At 35.9% G+C, this 22,954-nt stretch overlaps 1 non-coding gene across 1 annotated transcript; it reads left to right on the top strand.

The window, feature by feature from the left end:
- The first annotated feature begins 5,872 nt into the window (after window positions 1–5,872).
- On the top strand, window positions 5,873–5,980 carry LOC122733077. The gene has a single exon (XR_006353684.1). It is a non-coding gene; the product is annotated as a U6 spliceosomal RNA (small nuclear RNA).
- The last annotated feature ends 16,974 nt before the right edge of the window (window positions 5,981–22,954 follow it).

The following is a 22,954-nucleotide window of genomic DNA, read 5'->3' as shown; positions in this document are numbered from 1 at the left end:
ACAGTATGTCCTGGAAGCAGTGCTACACTTTAAGAAGGAGTTAAAAGCCAGGAAATAGTAAGCCAGGATGAGTAGGCAGAGAAAGCAGAAGACCATCAAAAACTTCTTTGGGGGAAAGGTAGACCACAATACATCCTCAGAAGAAAAAGATAATAACAGAGTCAAAGCTCCAATATCCAAAACTTCCAAGAAAAATATGAACTGGTCTCAGGCAATGGTAGCTCTCAAAAGGAATTTTGAAGAGAAAAAAAGAGAGACAGAAGGAAGATGTAGAGATTGGGAGGAAAGAATGGAAAGAGAAATGAGAGCGATGCAAGAGAGTCATGAGAAAAAAGTCAGCAGTTTGAAAAGCCAAATGGTAAAGGAGATTAAAAAACTGTCTGTTGAAAATAATTGCCTAAGAATTAGGACTGAACAAATGGAAACTAGTGACCTTATGAGAAACTAAGACACAGTAAAGCAAATCCAATTGAATGAAAAAATAGAGGGCAATGTGAAATATCTCCTTGGAAAAACAGCTGACCTGGAAAATAAATCTAGGAGAGATCATTTGGAAATCATTGGACTACCTGAAAAGCATGACCAAAACAAGAGCTTAGACACCATCCTCCAAGAGATCATGAGGGAAAATTGCCCTGATATTCTAGAAGCAGAAGCTAAAATAGAAATTGAAAGAATCCACCAATCACCTCCTGAAAGAGATCCCAAAAGGAAAACCTCCAGGAATATTATAGCTAAATTCCAGAACTCCCAGGTCAAGGAGAAAACGTAAGCAGCTAGAAAAAAGGAATTCAAATACTGTGGCACTTCAATAAGGATAAAGCAAGATCTAGCAGCTTCTACATTAAAAGACCAGAGGGAATGGAATATGATATTCCACAGGGCAAAGGAGCTGGGACTACAGCCAAAAATCACATACCCAGAAAAATTAAGTATAATCTTTCAGAGGAAAAAATGGAATTTCAATGAGAAAGAGGACTTTCAGTCATTTGTGATGAAAAGACCTGAACTGAATGGAAAATTTGAATGGAAAGGCATAAAAAGGTAAACAGGAAAAAGACTTCACGAGGGATATTAAAAGATCAAACTGTGTACATTCATACATGGGAAGATAATACTTTGAATCATAAAAACGGTCTCAGTAAGGAATTCACAGAAGACACAGGTCTGAACTGAATATGAGGGGATGATATCTCTAAAGTATTTATATTTTGTTCTTTGTAGGGCAGACAGGGTGTGGTATCTTATATCTGGGGCCGTGTTTGGGCTTGGGGCCTCCTGGGTCCAGGGCTGGTGCTTTGTCCACTATGCCACCTAACTAACCCATGATGACATCTTTAAAATAGGGTTGAGGTGTAGGAGGAATAGACTGGGGGAGGGAGAAGGGGAGAGATGGTCCGGAGAGAGGTAGTTCATGAAGGAAATAAGAAAAAAGCTTATGGAGGGGAGGGGAACAGGAGAAAGGAGTTGGGGAGCAGGTGAACCTTAATATCATCAGAATTGGCTCAAAGAAGAACTAACATACATACTCAAGTAGGTATAGTATTATATTTTTGCCCTGAGGGAGGGGAGGGAGATAAGGGGGGGACAGGGTGAGGGGAAGGAGGGAAGGGCAGATTGAGGGGTAGAGCAGTAAAAAGCAAAACACTTTCAAGTAAGGTGAAGATGTTCTGCATTACTGCACAAATATGACATGTTGAATTGCTTGATTTCATAGGGAGGGTTGAGGAGAGAGGGAGGAAGAAAAATTTAGAACACAAAATTAGCTCAAAGACCTTAATCTTATCAGAGTGGGCTCATGGAAGGAATAACATTCACATCCAATTGGGAGGAGCAATCTATTTAACCCTACTGGAAAGTAGGAGGGGAAGAGGATAAGGAAGGAAGGGTGAAAAAAGGGAGTGCAGAGCAGGGGAGGTGTCAGTCAGAAGTAAAACACTTTTGAGAAGGACTAGGTTAAAAGATAGAAAATAGAGTAAATATCTTGAGAAGGGAATGGGATAGAGGGAAATCGTTATAATGATTAATTACAATGGCAAAATGTATGGTACCTACTTTTCTGGGCTATTATGAAGAAAATTCTCCATCAAGTTTAAGGTACTACATACAGGTTATGCTGAACAGGATACTATCAGAAAAACCTGGAAATACCTAGATGAACTGAAGCAGAGTGAAATGTACTGTAAACAAATTAACAGCAATAGTGTAAGATGATCTGCCAGGAAGCATGTGGTTATTTTCAGCAAGGCAATGATCCAATATAACCCTGCAAGACTTATGACAATTGCAACCCATCTACAGAGAAAGAACTGATGGTATCTGAAAACAGATGTAAACACATTTTTTTTCCTCTTTGACAATTCCTTTATCTGAACTTTTAGAGTTTTTTGATTGTTTTCTTTCACAACCTAGCTAATGTTGGAATGTTTTCCATGACTACTCATGTATAACTTATTTCTAATTGCTTGAGTTCTTGTGGATTGGGGGTGGAAAGGGAGGGAGGAAGAGAAGATGGAACACAAAGTTTTAAAAAAATTGATGTTAAAATTTGTTTTTACATATATTTTGGAATATAAAATCCTATTCTAGAATAAAAAAAATGATTGAGCAAATGGAAGCTAATGACTTTATGAGAAATGAAGAATCGATAAAGCAAATCCAAAAGAATGAAAAAAATAGAAGGGAATGTGAAATATCTCCTTGGAAAAAAAACAGACCTAGAAAATATATCCAGGAAAAAGAATCTGAAAATTATTGGACTACCTGAAAACCATGATTTAAAAAAAAAAAAAAGCCTAGAAATCATCTCCCAAGAAATGGTCAGGGGAAATTGCCCTAATATTCTAGAAGCAGAAGGTAAATCAGAAATTGAAAGAATACATCAATCACCTCCTGAAAGAGCTCCCCAAATGAAAACTCCCAGGAATATTATAGCCAAATTCCTGAACTTCTAGGTCAAGGAGAAAATATTTCAAGCAGCCAGAAAAAAACAATTCAAGTATTGTGGAGCCACAGTCAGTATAACACAAGATTTAGCAGCTTCTACATTAAAGGATCATAGGACTTGGCATATGATATACTGGAGGGCCAATGAACTGGGATTACAACCAAGAAACACCTACCCAGCAAAACTGAGTATAATCTTTCAGGGGGGACAATTGGTAATTCAAAGAGAGTACTTTCAGGCATTCTTGATGAAAAGACTTGAGCTGAATAGAAAATTTGACTTTCAAATAAAAGACCCTAGAGAAGAAAAAAAAGGTAAACAGGAAAAATAAATCATACGGGATATTAAAAGTTTAAACTGTTTACATTCCTACATGGGAAGATGATACTTGTAACTCATAAGAACTTTTTCATTATTAGGGCAGCTGTGTGAAGTATATTTAGACAAAGGACAGAGTTGTGAGTTGAATATGAAAGGATAATATCTTTAAAAATAAAATTAAGGGTGAGAGGAATGCACCGGGAGAAAGGGAAAGAGAGAGATTGAATGATATAAAGTACCTCACATAAAAGAAGCAAGAAAAAGCTTATGGAGAGGAGAGGAAGAAGGGGGAGGTACAGGGGAGTGAGTGAGCCTTACTTTAATCAGAATTGGCTCAAAGAAGAAATAACATAAACACTCAAGTGGATATAGTAATATATCTTGCCCAGAAGGAAAATAGGATAGGAAGGGAATAGGGGTAGGGGGGAAGAAAGGAGGGCAGATTGGGGCAGGGGGTGGTCAGAAGCAAAACACCTTTGAGGAGGAATAGGGTAAAAGAAGATAGAAAATAGAGTAAATGTCATGGGGAAGGAACAAGATAGAGGGAAATAGAATTAGCAATAGTAACTGAGAAAAAAATTTGAAGCATATGTCTGACAGGCCTCATTTCTCAAACACATAAAGAACTGAGTCAAATTTGTTAAAATAAGAGCCATTCCCCAATAGATAGATGATCAAAAAATATGAAGTTTACAGATGAAATAATCAAAGCTACCTAAAGCCATATAAAAAAAATGTTCTAACTCACTATTGATTGGAGAGATTGCAGGTCAAAATAATCCTGGAGTACTACCTCATACCTATTGGATTGGATAACAGGACAACAGAGGAAAATGACAAATGTTGTAAGGGATATAGGGGAAATGAGATGTTAATACACTCTTGGTAAAGTTGTAAACTGATTCAAACATTCTGTAGAGCAATTTGGAACTATGGCCAAAGGGCTATGAAACCATGCTACCACTACTAGGTTAGTAGCCAGAAAGAATTTTTTTTTTTTAAGTTGAATTCAAAATTGAGGAAATCATCAATTGGGGAATGGCTGAAAAATTTTGAGATGAGATTATGATGGAACACTATTGTTCTATAAGAAATAATGAGGGGCAGCTAGGTGGTGCAGTGGATAGAGCACTGGCCCTGGAGTCAGGAGTACCTGAGTTCAAATCCGGCTTCAGACACTTAACACTTACTAGCTTTGTGACTCTGGGCAAGTCACTTAACCCCAATTGCCTCACTTTAAAAAAAAAAAAAGAATGAATGAATGAAATAATGAGCAGGATCCTATTGGAAAAACCTGGAAAATGAGCTGATGAAAAGTGACATATACTGTTTACAAAATAACAGCAATATTGTAAGATGATCTGCTGTGAATGACAATTATTTTCAGCAATATAAGGATCCAAGACAACTCTGAAGCCCTTATGAAAAATGTGATCCGCCTCCAGAAAAAGAACTGATGATGTCTGAATACAGATTGAAGCATAATTTTTTTTAGTTTCTTTTTCTAAAGTATTTTGTCTGTTTTCTTTTATAACCTGAGTAATGTGGAAATGTATTGCATGACTACACATGTATAACATGTATAACATGTGTATAACATTGAATTGCTTGAGTTTTTAAGGTGGGGTTGGGGAGGGAGAGGGGAAGACCATTTGGAATACAAAGTTTTAAAAATAGATGTTAAAAATTGTTTTTACAAGTAATTTGGGAAAAAATAAAATTCTAAATAAATGGGGAAAATTATACCATCAAAAAGCAAAAAAAAAATTGCACTTAATAAAATTCTTGCTTTAGCTCTTCTAGGAAATCTTGTTAGGCTCATATCCAATTTGCATTGCTTTTTTTCCCTTTGAGACTTTGTTTTTAAGTGTTTTCATGTCAACTTTTCTGAATTTGTATCTTAAGTTTCTATCACTATAGTAGCTTTTGATGGTCATATTTTTTGTTGTTTGCTCATTTTTCAGTCTGTTTTTTTTTTTTAAACTTTTTGGCCTCTGCTCACCTCTGGGATGACTCCTGAGACAGACATTTTTGTCCTAATGTTTTCACAGCTAGTTTTAGGTGTTTTTAAGTTTTTAATGCTTTCAAAGTGGTGTAATCTGGAGGTAAGGGGAGGTGGGGTCACTGTTCTCCTGGTCTGTGCCCTGGTTCTAACCCAAGTAGGTCCCCTGCTCTATCATGACCACAATTCTTCTAAGCCCTCTAACTGTAAAGCAGAGATGGGTAATGGGATATGAATAATGGATAATGGTGCTTTTTCCTGTGTCCATTGCTGGCAAAGAGGTTCTGAAATCTCTTTCTGCCTAAATACTCTATCCCTTTGTTGTCTCTGGGTGTTCAGTGTTCATAGTACCTCTACTGTAGCTTCTTCTGCCCCCACACCAGTGCAACAGACCTCCATTTCTGTCCTAATCATTCCTGGGCTGAAAAAAAAATTATTCACTTTGACTTTTTGTTGGTTATACTGCTTAGAATTTTTTAAGTTGTTTAGAGTTAATGTTGGGAGAGCTCATCAAAATGCTTCCTTTACTCTGTCATCATGTCTCCCCCTTGCCCCCCATTCCCCTAGTACTCACTTTTAAAATTGTGTTTTTACATGCACACTTCGGCAGCACATATACTAAATATACTAAAATTGGAACGATACAGAGAAGATTAGCATGGCCCCTGCGCAAGGGTGACACGCAAATTCATGAAAATTGTGTTGTTACTAGTGGTCAAATCATAAAGCTGGTTGCTCTAAAGTGAAATCCTGGTTATATACACCTTGTTGAATTTAATCCTTTGGAAATCAGTTGAAAGATAAAATACTTGGGTAAGGACACCTTTTTTTAGGTCTCTATGAATGAGGAAAAAGGGCAAAGTGAAACAGAAAATAGATTGACTGTTTTGTTGTTCCAAAACTGTCCTATTTACCTTTTATGTAATCTTCCTTCAATGCTTCATTGCATTCATGATTTTTTCATTTACGATAGTCCTTCCAGGACAGTAGAATGCAATTGACCTACCCTTATCAAACTATCACATTCCCATAAATCCCCTGAAGGGGATTCACCTGATTAAAGACTTCTTCCTGATATCATTTTATGTCATGCATAAATGAAACACAGAGAACTATGCAACTCTTATCCTTCTCTCTTATCATATGACTACAGCCAACTCTTTTTCTGTTCTTGTATTTATTTGTTAATTTTTATTATGTCACTCCCTAAGGGCAATTCGAAAATTTTAATAAACCATAGCCTCTTGTTACCCATCCTTTATCACACTAATTTTCATAATTTGGAGAATCTGACATTTCAAAATTCCTGTATATATAGTGCCAATGGAAGAATCAAAAGGTCACAGGACATTCCTGTACATATGAAAGTTTCTGACATAACTGAATAATAGACTTTCTCCATGAGAAAGTAATTTATTCTGGTGGTAGGAGATTTCAAGAAAATTCAAGATTTCAATGATTGTTAGAAATTTCTATTTCAAAGTGAGAGAAAAATGACTCCAGCTCCTTCTCAATAATTCCCTGGAACTTAGTGGAGGAGATGTGTCAAAGGCTCATTTATTGTCATTCTCATGAGAATGGTCACCCAGTGTGCAACTGGTGAGTGCAAAGAATGGGAGCTTGCAGGCCCCATTTTAACCCCTAGTCCCTAACGTGAATGGACCCTCTCCTTTTTCATCACTGGTCAATTACTCAAGGTTTACAATCTACATGCAAAAACTAGCTGACAGGAATGCAATATTCTTAATGCTAATTTCCATAATTATTCTTTGGGTTCTTAGCCAATGGGGGAGGTGATATAGAGACATTTCTTCAATCTTTCCTTATATGGACACAGCCCAGAATAAGACCTTATTGAGACCAACACAGGGCTCCTTGAACCATGTGATCTGTTCCCTGGAGGGGAAGGAGGGGCACTAAGACCTTTGTCCTCAAATAGGTCCAGAGAAGTGTAATTGGAATGGTGACTGTTATATCCTTATTGAGAGGAAACCATTATCCATTTCCTCACAAAAGAAAAAAATCATGCTGAATACAACTGATATTTGAAGAGTAATTTTTCCTTTTGATTTACAGGCAAAATAGAAACTATAAGTCATCTTATTGAAATCCCTCATTGTACTAATAAGAAAACAAAAATTAGGGAGAGGAAAAGTAATTTGCCAAAGATCAAATCTAGAGTCAGTAGCAGAACCAGGGTTTGAACGCAGATCCTCCGGCTATTCAAAGCCCTTCTTTACCTGTTATGACCAGTTTGACCTGTATAAGTTATTTAACTTCTCTCTAACCCCCAGCTTCTTCATTTATAAAGAGTATTTTGTACAAGATGACATCTAAGGTCCCTTATTCTAACACTATGATTCTATAACTTAAAATCTAGTCCTCTTTCCACCCTACCATTGACTGAGGTTGTTAAAAAGTGGGATTTTGTTTCAAAGAGAAGCTTAACAAATTTGCCATCATTCTTGTGTTCTATGAGGTCTCTTACATGATTTTGTGCCATAACCAAGACACAATTATTAGAGAAGAGTCTCTAAGGCAGTAGCACCTTGTTATACTGAATCAAATGCCATTGTTTAATTAATTAGTTAGCAAGTATTTATTAAAGTCTTACTATATATCAGCCATTGTGCTAAGCCCTAGTATACAGAGGAAAAAAAAAACCCACAACCTGCCCTAAAGGAGTTTATATTCACATGGGGTATTTATAACATGTCCATAAAGAAGTACGTTCAAGACATGTACAGAGTACGTAGAAAATTAACTTTAAAGGGAGGGCCATGAATTAGCAGCTGAGGAAACCAAGAAAGTCTTCCTGAAGAAGGTTGCATTGAAATTGAGACTTGAAGTCATTGATCACAAGAAAGGAGAAGAAAGAGCATTTCAGGATAGAAAATAAACTCCATAAAGGCACAGAGATATAAAATGGAATACTGCACATAAGGACCTGCAAGTGGTCCAGTCCTGATGAACCATACAGTACATTCAGTAACATATAAAGAGAATGGAAAGTTAGGAAGGGGCTGGGCTTTTAAGAATTTACATATCAAATGGAGGAGTTTCTATTTGATCCTAGAAGTCATAGCAATCCATCACAGTTTATTGAGTAGGGAATGGATTTTGACATGGTCCGATTTACACATTAGGAAATTTACTTTAGCAGTTTTGTGAAGGATTGATTACAGTGAGGAGAGGTTTGAAGCAGAGAGCCCAATTAGAAGGCATATGAGTGTGTGGCCCTAAATTATGGTAGCAGCTATATAATCTAAGAGAAAAAAAATGGATATAAGAGTTGTGAAGATAGAAAAGACAAGATTTGATAGATATGGGGGGGGGGGTTAAGAGTGAGGAGTTAGATAACACTTATGTCTATGTCCCAAACCTGGATGACCAGGAATATGGCATTGACCTTAACTGAAATAGGAAAGTCTTGAAGAGAAAATAAGGGAAATTGAATTGCCTTGGGGGAAAGGAAAATAAAGAGTTCTAGTTTTAGTGGAAATCCAAAGAATGCCCCTCAGTTGGGGAATGGCTAAACAAACTGTGGTATATGATGATAATGGAATATTATTGTGCTATAATAAATGGCAAGCAGGATGATTTCGGAAAGTCCTGGAAAGACTTGTATGAACTGATGCATAGTGAAGTGAACAAAACCAAGAGAATGTTGTGAACAGTGACAGCCATATTGTTTGGTGAAGAACTGTGAATGACTTAACTATTCTCAGCAATACAATGATCCAAGACAATCCCAAAGGACTAATGATGAAGCATACTCTCCATCTCCAAAGAAAGAACTGATATTGGTTGAACATAGACTGAAGTATGCTATTTTTCACTTTCTTTCATTTTTTTCTTTTATTCAAGTTTTCTTTTACAAAATTACTAATATGGTAATGTTTTATATATTTGCACATGTATAACCTATATCTGATTGCTTACTGCCTCAGAAGGGGGTTGGGTATGGGTGGGAAGGATGGATAAAATTTGGAATTCAGGGGTGGCTAGGTGGCACAGTGGATAAATCACCAGCCCTGGATTCAGGAGTACCTGAGTTCAAATCCAGCCTCAGACACTTGACACTTACTAGCTGTGTGACCTGGTCAAGTCACTTAACCCTCATTGCCCCACTAAAAAAAAAATGGAATTCAAAACTGGAAATAAAGATGTGTATTACTAAATAAATGAATGAATGAACGAATGGAATGGTATTAAAAAAAAGAATTCTGTTTTATACATGTTGAATTTGAAACATCTTTGAGACTTCCATTTTGATATGTCCATTAGGATATTGTTGATGCGGGACTGGAGCTCAGGAAAGAAATTAACAGTGGGTTAAATGGAAATGAAGAGCATAGTTATGAACCCAGTGAACTTGATGATGGCAATTTTGAAATAGATGGTACTTGAATTGCAATTATATCATGGTGGTCTTTTTTTTTCTTAACAAATGTTTATCTAGCATAGAGCCTAGCACATAGTAGATGCATTATAAATACTTACTCTCTTGTCTTCTTCTCCTCTTTTTGACATTTGTTACCTCATTGTTTATCTGGGTTGATTGGACTAATTTAGTGGTTCATGTTTATATCTCTTTCCTTCATCAGTTCTTCGAGTATAATGTCCTAAGATCTATACTCCATGGAATGGGGCAACTTTCCTTGAAAGAGATGTATTGTCCTTCAATCAGTGGTATGAGTAGCTGTGCTCTCTCCTTCTAGACAAACTTTTGGTGTTTATTTTACATATTTTTGTTCATTGTTGTTGTTCAGTTCTTTCAGTTATATCTGACTCTTTATGACCCCATCAGGGTTTTCTTGCAAGGGTACTGGAATGATTTGCCATTTCCTTCTCTAGCTCATTTTACAGATGAGGAAACTGAAGTAAACAGGATTAAATGACTTTCCCAGAGTCACACAGCTAGGAATTGTCTGAGGCCAGATTTGAACTCAGGAAGATGAGGTTTTCTGACTCTAGTCCTGTCACTCTATGCACTGTGCCACCTAGCTGCCCCTTTTCCTTATTAAGCCATTTAAAATTTTCATTATTTTTAACATGCTAGGAAAATGAATGATGACAGACAATGCTGAGAAAGTGAAAAGGTTTTGAAGACAACAAAATCTATTCTTAATTACATGTCATGTGTGTTTAGGGAAGGGCTATAATAAATTGCTCACCATATTTTTTTGGTGGGGAAACTTTGAGTATTCTTTTCCTCTCATCCATGAAGATTTCTATTCTTGTAATAGGTTTCTGCTTGTTAGACATAAGGGATACAATTAATGATTATTAGCAGCTAATTTCCCAAGTGAAATTCTTTGAAGTTAATGCTTTTTGATTCTCCTAAAAATTATTATCATTTTAACTAGGAAAATCCAGTATATCTATACAAATTATAGAATAGCTAAAATGTGTTCTGAATTGAATAATTGTGCTGTGAAACTGCAGCTAAGTGGCACAGTGGTTAGAACCCCAACTCTGGAGTCAAGAAGGCTCATTTTAGTGAATTCAAATCCATTCTCAGACATTTACTAGCTGCATGACCCTGGGTAACTCATGACCATGTTTGCCTCAGTTCCCTCATCTATGAAATGAGCTGGAGATGGCAAACCATTCCTGTATCTCTGCCACATACACACAAAATAAAGGTCACAAAGAGTCAGACATGAATGAAAATGAAAAAAAATACAAAAAAATACAAAAAACCCAAAGTGGCCTATAGTCATAATATTCAGTTTTTGTCTTTAAGCAAAAAAGGGAGACAATTACTATTATGGATGGATATAAGAGTTTATAGTGTCATTGCTTTTGGAAAAAAAAATATCTTAGAAGATTAAATTTAAGTAGTGTTTGGTGTTGGGGAAGGACTGAGTTGAAGTGATGTAGGTAAACTAGAGAATCTGGAGGAGCCAGTTTATAGTAGGCTTGATACCTACCCCAGAACAGTGAATCAATTCATTATGAAATTTATCTCTGATGCTAATATGTAAAGCCAAATTCAAATGGATAAAAAGAGCGAATTCAGTTCTGGCTTTGCAGTCTGAGAATCTGAATTTGAATCTTGTCTCTACCACTTCCTACTTATGTTACCTTGGACTACTCATTTAACCATTTCTGAGTGTGTTTCCTCACATGTAAAATGAGAGGATTTGACTCCATGAGTCTTCTGAATCCTCATAGCCCTAAATCTGGGATGCTATGATCTCTGAATTTGATCCTAAAGACCTCTACCTTATACTTCTCAAGGCATTTTTAAAAATCTCAAATATTACAGAACAATTAAAATTCACTCCCTAAGCAATTGATTTGGTCCATTTCCTCAGAATTTTCAGAAATGCTGGATATCACTGATGTCTCTCTCTACATAATTCCCCTGCTATGAAGGAAAAAAATGTTGAATGAACTTATCATCTTTGCAGAATGAACTTCACTTTGAAATTTAGCAATTAGAAACACATCTTTTCAGGAAATTTGCATTTACAAAACAAATTATTCTTGCAAAGCTACTATAAAAGATAAACTGATTAAAATGACAAAATATAAATTTATGGCAATTATTCATTAAAATAATTAAAGTAGAGGGGCATTTATTTTTCTACTAGTTATGCAAAACATCAATTTAGAACAATTAGAGCCATATAATGAAAAAGTAATGAAGCATTATTTAAGCCTGTGACATGACAAGTCTGCTTCTAGTAATTAGAAGGTTTACTTAAATGATTTAAATGCTAAAAGAAAAGAAGAAACTAATGGGTGGGTTATAATGAACTGACAAATTGTGTTAGGGAAAAAACAACATAAAACTATGGTTATATAAAAATAAATGTCTTTTTGATGATTGCTTTCAAATAAAAGAGAATTATGGAATGCCAGAGCTGAAAGGGACTTTAACAGTCACCTTTGCATATGAAGAAACTGAAGTACAGAGATAAAGGGATTAACCTAAGCACACATATTGAACCTGGGTTTTCTGGAGACAAGCCCTTTACTATCCATTCTAAACCTGGCTGAAGATGATTAAGAGAATATGGGAACAAAGTAAGCTCTTATCTTTTGTAGCTCTGAAGTTAGAAAGAGAAGTTGGAACACCAGAAGGTCTAAGACAGTATTTAGGAAGAAAGAAAGTACTGCCTCTGGCTTAGACATCTGTCCTTGATTCAGAGAGGGAAGTGGGCATTGAGAATCACACTCAGAGAAGAGAGTAATCAAGCCTAATTTGAGGCCGGTTTTCATAAATAATTTACAGGTTATTAGTGTCAATCTGAGAACATTCAAAGAGCCTTTTGTATCCATAGGCTACCATAGAGCATTTGTCATTTGGTAAGTGGATCTTATTCTTATAAATTTGCATCCGTTTCATATATGTTATGGGGGAAATGGTTGGTGTGGGGTCCTTAGGAATTCCTCTTTAAAGTATTACACTCTCATGCATACCAATCCCATTACAATAAAATAATGTTTTATTTGGGTGCTAGAGAAAGGAAAACCTTGAGACAAGACTCATGGAGAGATAGTTTCAGAGACGTGGTTCTCAGATATCTATCTCCTTGTGATGTATTAGGCAAAAAAACGGGTTAATAGAAAAACTTAAGACCCAAGGTCTAATTCAGATACAAGCTCTAAGAGGGAATCAAACCCCAGTTAATGTATAACTTACAAGTAAAGATGCTAAGTTCTCTTACCCACAGAAATCAGTGACCATAATGGAATGGAGGGAGAGAGGCCATGAAGACCTTAGACTAAATGACAGGCTATAGAAATTTAGACTAAAAATAAAAGATAAATGAAGATGTTTTGAAACTAACCATGGGAAACAGATACATGCACAGAAAAGGCCAAATTTGTCCCCCAGATTAACTTTATGACGTGTAAACCCCCAAAACAAAGCTCCACTGAAAAAGGTACCCACCTCGGGGTTGGCTTAGGACACCAGGAACTCCAAATTAGGATAAGCTGTCCTCTGTACCTCAAAAAGGTGGAGAACATTATAATGAGAAGGACAGGTCCTCCCCTGTACCTCCATAAGATGGAGATTATTATAATGAGATTGATAATCAATTTATCCATACTATAAATATAACTGTCTTTTCTTTCACTATTTGAGAGATACCTTTCCACTTTTCTGGTTCTCTCCCTGTGGTCACCCACAGTACTGCAATAAAGCTTGGGAAACTGAGTCACTGAGTCTTGTAACTCTTTTGGGATGACTCACGATCAATTTGACCCTAATTCCATCCCACATCACTTGAGTAGGAGAAAGTCCATAGGTTTTATAGACAATGGATGGTGGGGGGACAGATAGGGTGATCATCTGACTGTGGAACATTCCCATCTGCCACTGGTGGTGGGCTGGGGGAAGTTGGGTGAGAGGCAGCTCCAATCCAGCCATCTCCATGCCCCAGGCACCACTCAATTAGCAGCTATGCCTTATAGGCTTATCTCCTTTGCTTCAAAGTGTGTCTATCTTCTCAAAGAGAAGACCTTTGTTAGCTGGTCAGTTTAAACTGTAATAGTCCTAACCCCATGACAATATGTCTTGAAAATAAGACCTTTATCAGAGAACATTGCTGCAAATATAGTTCGCATTTGTGTATATTATATATACCCATATAAATGTGCACATTTATGTGTATACAAACAAGTATATACACACATATATTTATATATATGGAGTCCGGAAGGCTCATCTTCATGAATTTTCATATTTTTATATGTATATACATGTTTTATACACATAAATGTGTGCATGTGTGCATATGAACACACAAATTACATGCTTCCTTTCTAAGTTTGGATGTTGTGTTGTTGTTGGGGCAGAACATTTTTAATTTTATGTTATCAAAATTGTCTATTTGATCTTCTGTTATCTTCTATGTCTTTTTCGTCATTAAATCATCCCCAACCATAGCTCTGAAGATAATTTCTTCCTTGGTCTTCCTTGGTAATTTTGTTTTAAATTTCTTCCTTGGTAATGTGTTTTTGTCTAATTTGCTTCTATCATCATTCATGTATAAGTCATACACCCATTTAATATTTATCTTGGTATGTAGTGTGAGATGGTTGTCTGCACCTAGTATTTTATCTGTCAGAATGCCCTCCAGTTTTCCCAGCAGTTTTTGTGTCATAGTGAGTTCTTTCACAGGTACCTAGTTTGGGGGATTTATCAAACAATAGGCTTATATAGTCATATGTTTCTGAATGTTCTGTACCTCTTCTATTTCACTGATCAATCTTTCTGTTCCTTAATGAATCATAAATCATTTTGATAATGATTGCTTAGTTGTCTGAGATCTAGTCCTGCTAGGATTCCTTTCTCCTCACTTTTCTCCCCATTATTTTCCTTGAGATTCTTTATATTTTGTTCCTCCAAATGAATTGTTATTTTTTCTAGTTCTACATAAAAAAATTCTTTAGTACTTCTATTGGTATGGCAATAAATAAGAAAATTAACTTGGGTAATATTGTCATTTTATTTTATTGGCTCACTCTACCAATGAACAAGTAATTTTTATTTTATTTTGATCTGTATTGGTATAAATAATACTGTTTCTATGTGTGCCTGAGCTGGTTGACTCCCAAGTATGCTATACATTGTGGATTTTTATAAATGGGAGTTCTCTTATTATCACTGTCTTTAATGTAATTATCTATTATTTTTGTTTTGTTTGTTTTGGTGAAGCAGTTGGGGTTAAGTGACTTGCCCAGGGTCACACAGGTAGTAAGTGTCAAGTGTCTGAGGCCAAATTTGAACTCAGGTCTTCCTGAATCCAGGGCCGGTGCTTTATCCACTTCACCACTTACCTGCTCCAATTATCTATTATTTTTAAGATTTGTTCTTTAGCCCACTCATTACTTGTGGTTACTATGTCTCCAATTACTTTTATTGTTTCCTTCACTAGCCCCTTTTTTGAATAAAATAATTATCTATTATGGGTCATAAAAACTGTCCTTGTGCTTTGTGCAATTTCATGCCCTATTTTTGTGTAGGTACTATGCATAACTGAGAAATATGTAGTAACCTTTCTAGTCCTATAATTATTGGAGATCAATTATACATGACTTATAAAATTATATTCATGCTTTTAATATTTCTCTGTCTCTCTCTGTGTCTCTCTGATTCTGCCTTTCTGTCTCAGATTTATCCAGGTCTGAAAAGGAAACACTGAGGTCACCCACTATCAAAAATTTTCAATTTCTCCCTGTACCTCATTTAATTCTTCCTTTAAATATTTAGATGCTATGTCATTTGGTGCATATGTTTGTTACTAATGTTATCTCATTGTCTATGGTGCCTTTTAGCAAAATGAAGTTTTTCCTTTTTATCTCTTTTAATCAAATGTATTTCTGCTGTTGCTTTGCCTATGGTTATTATTGTTAACTGTGTTGGTTTTTCACTCTGTTGGCCAATTCAGAAAAAAGTGAGATTCAAGTAAATCTCATCCCACTTACTATTCCTTCCTTGTTTGTACAGTATGTTTCTCTATGACAATTTAGGGGTGGAAAATAATACTCACTGTTATTTCTGATAACTACAAATTTACTGAGAACTGACTGATTCCTCACCTAGTCCTTCCACCCAGGCAGGTGAATTGCCTAGGCCTAACCAATCTTTGTCAATTCCAGACACTTGATCAACTTATGGACCTCCCCCAATTCCCCCCAAGCAAACTATCCCCTCCCAATGGTTCCCCACCTTACTCCCTGGACTTTATGTTATTATGTAAAAGGGTCCACCTATATTAAGTAGTTTCTATTTAGAGTTAAGTAGCATCTATACTTAACACAGGAACAGTTCTATGGTTTCTTCTGTTAAAAGTTCATTTACATTAAGCTCCCTTTTGTTCTGTTACCCCATAAAAACCCATCTTTGGGTATTCCTAGCTTGTTGCTTTAGGATACCATGAGCTGTAGTTCCTCTGCCCTGATTAAAGACCTTATTTTCACCTATATTGATTGTTTCCTTAATTTAGAGGTTAACTTGTCAGTGACAATTTATCACTTGATTCTGAGATCAATCAGAGGATTGGGAAAGCTACTTCAACCATAGCTAAGCTTGCCAAGCATGTCTGGGAAAACAGTAAATTGACAAGACGAACCAAATTTGCTGTCTATAGAGCATGCATCCTGAGTAACTTACTGTATGGCAGCAAAACATGGACTATGTATACTAGACAAGAGAAGAAGCTTAACAGCTTCCACATGTGCTGCCTTCAGCACGTCCTTGGCATATCTTGGTCAGATAGGATCACCAACACAGAAGTGCTCCAATGTGTGCAACTTCCAAGCATCTACACTCTACTGAAACAAAGATGGATGCGCTGGCTCAGTCTTGTGCACCGCATGCAAGACAGAAGCATTCCTAAAGACCTACTCTATGGCGTGTTAGCCTCAGGCCAAAGACCTGCTGGATGCCCCCAGCTTCGCTACAGAGATGTATGCAAGTGAGACTTGAGGGCTCTGGGAATAGACATCAGCAGCTGGGAGGAGATGGCCAAGGACCGCGCCTGATGGAGTTCAGTACTCAGGAACAGCTTGCGTGCAGCTGAGATGGGCCTTCAAGCTTGGGAGGAAGAAAAATGAATGAGACACAGGAACTGGTGGGCAACAGAGAGAGCAGTTTTCCGATGTCCTTGTTGCGGCAGGAGCTGTGGCTCCCATATCAGACTGCACAGCCACACTGTGGCCTGTGGCTCTTCAGGGCACTGATCCATGGTCGTCCATGACTGGTGGAAGTCGTCTACTACTACTACTACTACTACTACTACTACTACTACTACTACTACTACTACCACTACCACTACTACTACTACTACTACTACTATATATCCCATATACACCCATATTTCTTGACTTGGACTGGATTTAATTCTTTTTTATGTCTATGAAATAATTGTGGGGGAAATCTGGGCTGTATTGCTTTTTCATATTCCATCATCTTAACTCATCTCTCTATACTTTTTTTTTTCTTTTCTACTAATTGAGTTTTAAAATTCTTCAGTTACAGCTGTAATTTTTGAACAATTTTCATTGCTAATTTCTTCTTTATCTGATTTAATTTCTCTTTTAACCACTCTATATTTCCTTGGTGTTTTTGCAGGCAGTGGGGCCATCCACAGAAATCTATTTCAATGAGCACTGGTTCATTGTTTTGAATTTTTTAACAAGTAATATTCATCCATGTATTGTTTTATTTGCTTGTGACTTTTATTGAAGGGTTTTCTCTCCTTCTTAAAATTTTTAATGTTTCAGTTCTCTTTAATTCCCCCATCATACTTTTTTTGATCCCTTGAACTTTACTGATGATTATATCCCAAAAGATGAGCTACAAAGCTTTTTCTACCCATTGGTAGCATATAAGTCCTCTGAATACCACATTTGACTTAAATCTGAGAAGGATCAGTCTGGCCTCAGCAGGATTTCAATCACATTTCTCTGAGGCTTGGTGCAGTCAACAAACTGGCAATCCTCCTCAATTTCCCTCCCTCCTTCCCTTTTCCCTCCTTCCCCTCCTTCCCTCCTTCTTTCCTTCTCTCCTTTCCCCCTTTGTTCCTTCCTTCCTTCTCTCCTTCTTTCCTCCCCTACTTCCCTCCTTCCTTCTTGCCTTCCCTCCTTCTTTCCTCCCCTACTTCTCTCCTTCCTTCCTTCCTTCCTTCCTTCCTTCCTTCCTTCCTTCCTTCCTTCCTTCCTTCCTTCCTTCCTTCCCTCCTTCCCTTCTTCCCTGATTCCTAAATTAGGGCTTGGGCCTGGTAAGAAGACAAAACATTGTAAATTCCCTCCCTCCTGCCCTGCCCCGCCCCCCTTCCCTTTCATGTGCCTGGAAAGTCAATATTAGCCTTTTACTGTGTAGGGTGGTGGACTTATATGGAATAAGGTTATCTTGGAAGAGATATTTCAGCAGGTAGAAATCATAACATAAGCCTCAAAAACAAGCTTGAAAGTTTGCTTTGTGTCACTATTAGAGGTCCATGGAGGATGATAGAGGATGTGGAGGTGATGATTTAGTGAAGTGTTTAAGGATCAAAACTTTATATTAATTTATAAGCTATTTACTTTGTCAAAGTAAGAGTGTCAAAGGGTTTTTAAAGGTTCAGAAAAGATAAGAAATTGCTGATAGGGAAACTGAGGCTTTTTTCTGGACAAAATAACAGTTTATTAACAGTGATCTGTATAGCTATTTATAAAGTGGGTCACTTTGGAAACCTCAGTAAAACAGTCAGTACAGAAAAAAAAATATGTAAGTACGGTTAGGGTAGTTGGGAAGCCTTTAAATTGTCTTCTGCTGGGGAAAGTGTGTGTGTACTTTTAGCTGTGCCTGATCAAACCCCTCTCTGACAATTACAGAATGTTAATTGCTTTAGGGGCCCTAAGTGCCTCTAGTAATCTTGGCTAGAAAATCAGGACCACCTAAATCAAGACCACACATTTAGTTCCACCCTTGTGGACCCCTGGTTTTAAATGGACAGGTTAGGACTGAAGAACTATCTTTGGGGGAAGGGTGGGTGGCATCCAACTTAAGTTGATCATTTGTTCACAGTGAACAAATGAGTCCCAAACTAAACTGCTTAGCAATTAAATTTCCAGGGGTGGGAGAAGTATGAGCTTTAGCACTCCTCCATTTTGAACCTACCTTTAAGCCAATTAGACTAGGAAAGACTGACTTTCTGCAAGATGAGATCAAGTAGATAGTGACAATTCTAAAAATTAATGCAACATAAATATTAACTATATTACAAAATCAATGCAATAGAAATCAGGTAATATTAACTTTTAATTCTCACAGGAAATCTCAGTAAACTGAGTATCATCTGTAAAGAAAGACATGAAGTATTTGGCTGAGATAATAGGGAGAGGAAGTGGAATAGGAAATCTAGTTATAGAGGGTTAAATGCTCCATTGCATCAAGGGTCCAGGTCAGTTTAAACAACAAAGATTATAATAAATTGAAGGCATAAATAGTTTCAAAAGCTGTTTAGGTAATATCAAGTATAATAGAGCCATCATGGAATTTGGGGAAAATCTAGGTTGTCTCAGCTATATCCCTTACACTGGAGGTTACATCAGGGAAGTCAACATTTCATTCCTATAAGACATTCTTTATAGTCATTGTCAGAGGCAGAACATTGAAGGAGTGATTAACTGTGAATCTATGTCAATATGGTATTTCTTATGTTTACATAGAAAGCTCTTTAAAACTGTCATAAATAGGGAAATTTTCAAAAGTCAAAACACATACAACTTTGTCAATATGTAGAGTATTTCATCTGTATCAAATTCAAGTTTAAAAGCAAATATGTCTTATGTTCTTTTAATAACTCACTTTAAGAGAACAAGGCATTTACATACAGATGATTAATTTTTGATGATGAAACGTGTCCACCCTGTTTCTTCCCTAATACTTAAAAATTGCTTTTTTTTTCCTTTAGAACTCCCAGCAACTATAGTCTGTGTCACTCATAAGACAGATGATTGTCATTACAGCTGTGTCTAATCCTTATAGTTCTGGGGGTCCTAATAAATGTGCTGCATAGCTTACTGGACCACTGAAAAATGATTCACTTAATAAAGAAGTGCTCTAATTGTATTCATGACCTGAAATTCTGTTGGGGAGTTTGTAGCTCTAAGGAGAATTATAAATTCATTCATAAATTTTGGTTATATAAAATAATGTGAAGCTGAAACATGTTCTGTCCTTAACTATTAACTAGCCTTTAGACAGGACCAAAATTAAGTAGTGTGTACCTATATTCTGGAAAGGGAAAAGTTCAAAGGACACCTGATCATGGCCCATGGTTTCGCAATTATTATTAGATTACCTGTAAGTTAGGCTTATTTATATATCAAGGGAGAGGGATAAAAAATTTTTAAATGTTTATTTTAGGGGAAAAAAAGATTGAAAAAAAGCATACCTATTTGGGACATTAAGAATTATAGAATCAGGGGCGGCTAGGTGGCGCAGTGGATAGAGCACCGGCCCTGGATTCAGGAGTACCTGAGTTCAAATCCGCCCACAGACACTTGACACTTACTAGCTGTGTGACCTTGGGCAAGTCACTTAACCCCCATTGCCCCACCAAAAAAAAAAAAAGAATTATAGAATCTTTGAGTTGAAAATATCCTTAAGGAAAATCCAGCACAGCCCCGCACCTGAAAAGAATTCTATTCTAAGTCAGGTGGCAGCTAGGTGATATAGTATATAAAGGGCTAGACTTGCCACAAACGATTACTATGTGACCTATATTTATCATTTAGCCTCTCGGCCTCAGTTTTTTCATATGTAAAATGAGAATGATAATAGCACCTATGTTATAGGTCATTTCCAAGATGATATAATAGCTGGAAAGTGCCCTGCAGACCTTAAAGCACTACACAAATGTTAGCTAGTATTATTTTAAAGCATTCTTGAAAATGATTATTAAAGGAAATGAGCTTCCCAAGAAAAGAAAACATCAAGACCATATGGATTTACATGTGGATTTTACCAAATATTTAAAGATAAATTCATTCCAATATCAAATTATTTTAAGTAAGAGACAAAGAAAGTCCTACCAAATTCCATTTACAAATATATATATGGTGCTGATACCTAAACCAGAAAGAGCAAAAACAGAAAGAAAAGTATAGACCACTTTCATGAATAAATATGGATACAAAAATCCAAAATAAAGTACTAGCTAGGAGACTACAATATATCATGAAGATTACACATTATGACCAAATAGGATTTATACTGGAATGCAGAGATGGTTTAACATAAGGAAAACTACTAATATAATTGATTATTTCAATAATAAAAGCAATAAAAATTATATGATTATATCAATAGATGTCAAAAAAGTGACAAAATACAAAACTCATTCCTGTTAAAAATAATTGAAAACATATGTGTAAATTGATTAAAATGATGAGCATCTACCCAAAATTATGAGCAAATATTATTTTAGTGGGTATAAAAACTCCTCCCAATAAAATCAGGAGTAAAACAATGATGCCCATTTATTCGATATTATATTAGAAATTCTATCAATGGCAATAGGAGAAGGAAAAGAAATAGAAGGAACGGGCAATGATGAAAAAAGGTATCTCTTTTTAAAGACAATATAATGATATACTTGGAAAATCCTAGAGATTCAACTAAAATTTTATTTAAAATAATTTTAGCAAAGTAGCCAATTATAAAATAAACACACATAAATCATCATCATTTCTATATTTTGGCAACAAAACCCTATAAGAGATTGTAACAGATATCCCATTTATTAAAACTGTCGACAGTATGAAATACCTTCCAAGAAAAACCTAGGAACTATATGAACATAATTTTCAAAACACTTTTAATACAAATAAAGTCAGATTTAAATAACTGGAAAATATTAATTGTTCATGGATAGGCAGAATCAGAAATAACAAAAAGGACAAATCTACCTAAACTAATCTACTTATTCAGTGCCATCCCAATTAAATTATCCAAAGAATTATTGTATTGACCTACCCTGAAACTATATTATACTGCAGTAATTATTAAAAAAAATCTACTACTGGCTAAGAAATAGAAAGGTAAATTAGTTGCACAACTTGACATATAATACACAGTAGTAAATTATTATAGTATAGTAACCTTGTGTTTGAAAGATATAAAGATTTAAACATTTGAGTTAAGAATTCATTATTTGGTAAAAAATGTTGGGGAAACTAGAAAGCAGTCTGGCAGAAATTGGACCTAGACCAATATTTTCTTGTTGTTGTTTATCCTTCATTCTTGAAAAGGACCATGATGAATATATTATACCTCTTACCAAAATAAGGTCAAAATGGATACATGACTTAGATATAAAGGTAGATACTGTAAGTATATTAGAAGACATGGAACATATTACCTATCAGAATTATGGATAGGAGAAGAATTTATGAATAAATAAGAGACAAAGAACATTGTAAAATAGAAAATTGATAATTTTTATTACATTAAATGTTTTTTTTTTTCAAATAAAACCAATGTGGCTAAGATTAGAGGGAAAGCAGAAAATTAGGGAAATTTTATAGACATTTTCTCAGATAAAGGTCGCATAAATTAAATATATGGAGAAATTTGTCAAATTTACATGAATATGATTGACACTATGATAAATCACAAATGATAAACCCAATTGATAATAGTCAAATGATATGAAAAGGTAATTTTTGATGAAGAAACCAAAACAATTATATAGTCATATAAAATGCTCAATCATTATTGATCAGAGAAATGAAGATTAAAACAACTTTGATGTATCAACTCACACCTATTAGATCTGCTAAAATGATAGAAGGGGAAAATGACAAATGTTGGGGGGGATGTAGAAAATTGGGACACTAATACACTGTTGGTAGAATTGTGAACTGATCCAACACTTCTGGAAAACAACCTCGAATTATGCCCAAAGCGTTATAAAACTATGTATACCCTTTGACCCAGCAATACCACAATTAGGTATGTTTCCCAAGGTGATCAGGAAAAAAAGGAAAAGAACCTATATGTCCTAAAATATTTATAGCCACTCTTTGTGGAGGCAAAGAACTGGAAATTAAGGGGATGCCCATCAGTTGGGGAAAGGCTCAACAAGTTGTGGTAGAAAATTGTCATAAATTACAATTGTGCTCCAAGAAATGATGAACTGGTTGGTTTTACAAAAACACATAATATCTGG

This window comes from Dromiciops gliroides, chromosome 6 (genome assembly GCF_019393635.1).
Source record: "Dromiciops gliroides isolate mDroGli1 chromosome 6, mDroGli1.pri, whole genome shotgun sequence".
Classification (NCBI taxonomy): domain Eukaryota; kingdom Metazoa; phylum Chordata; class Mammalia; order Microbiotheria; family Microbiotheriidae; genus Dromiciops; species Dromiciops gliroides.
Note: the sequence above shows the minus strand (reverse complement) of the source record. Positions and strands in the feature narration are given on the sequence as shown.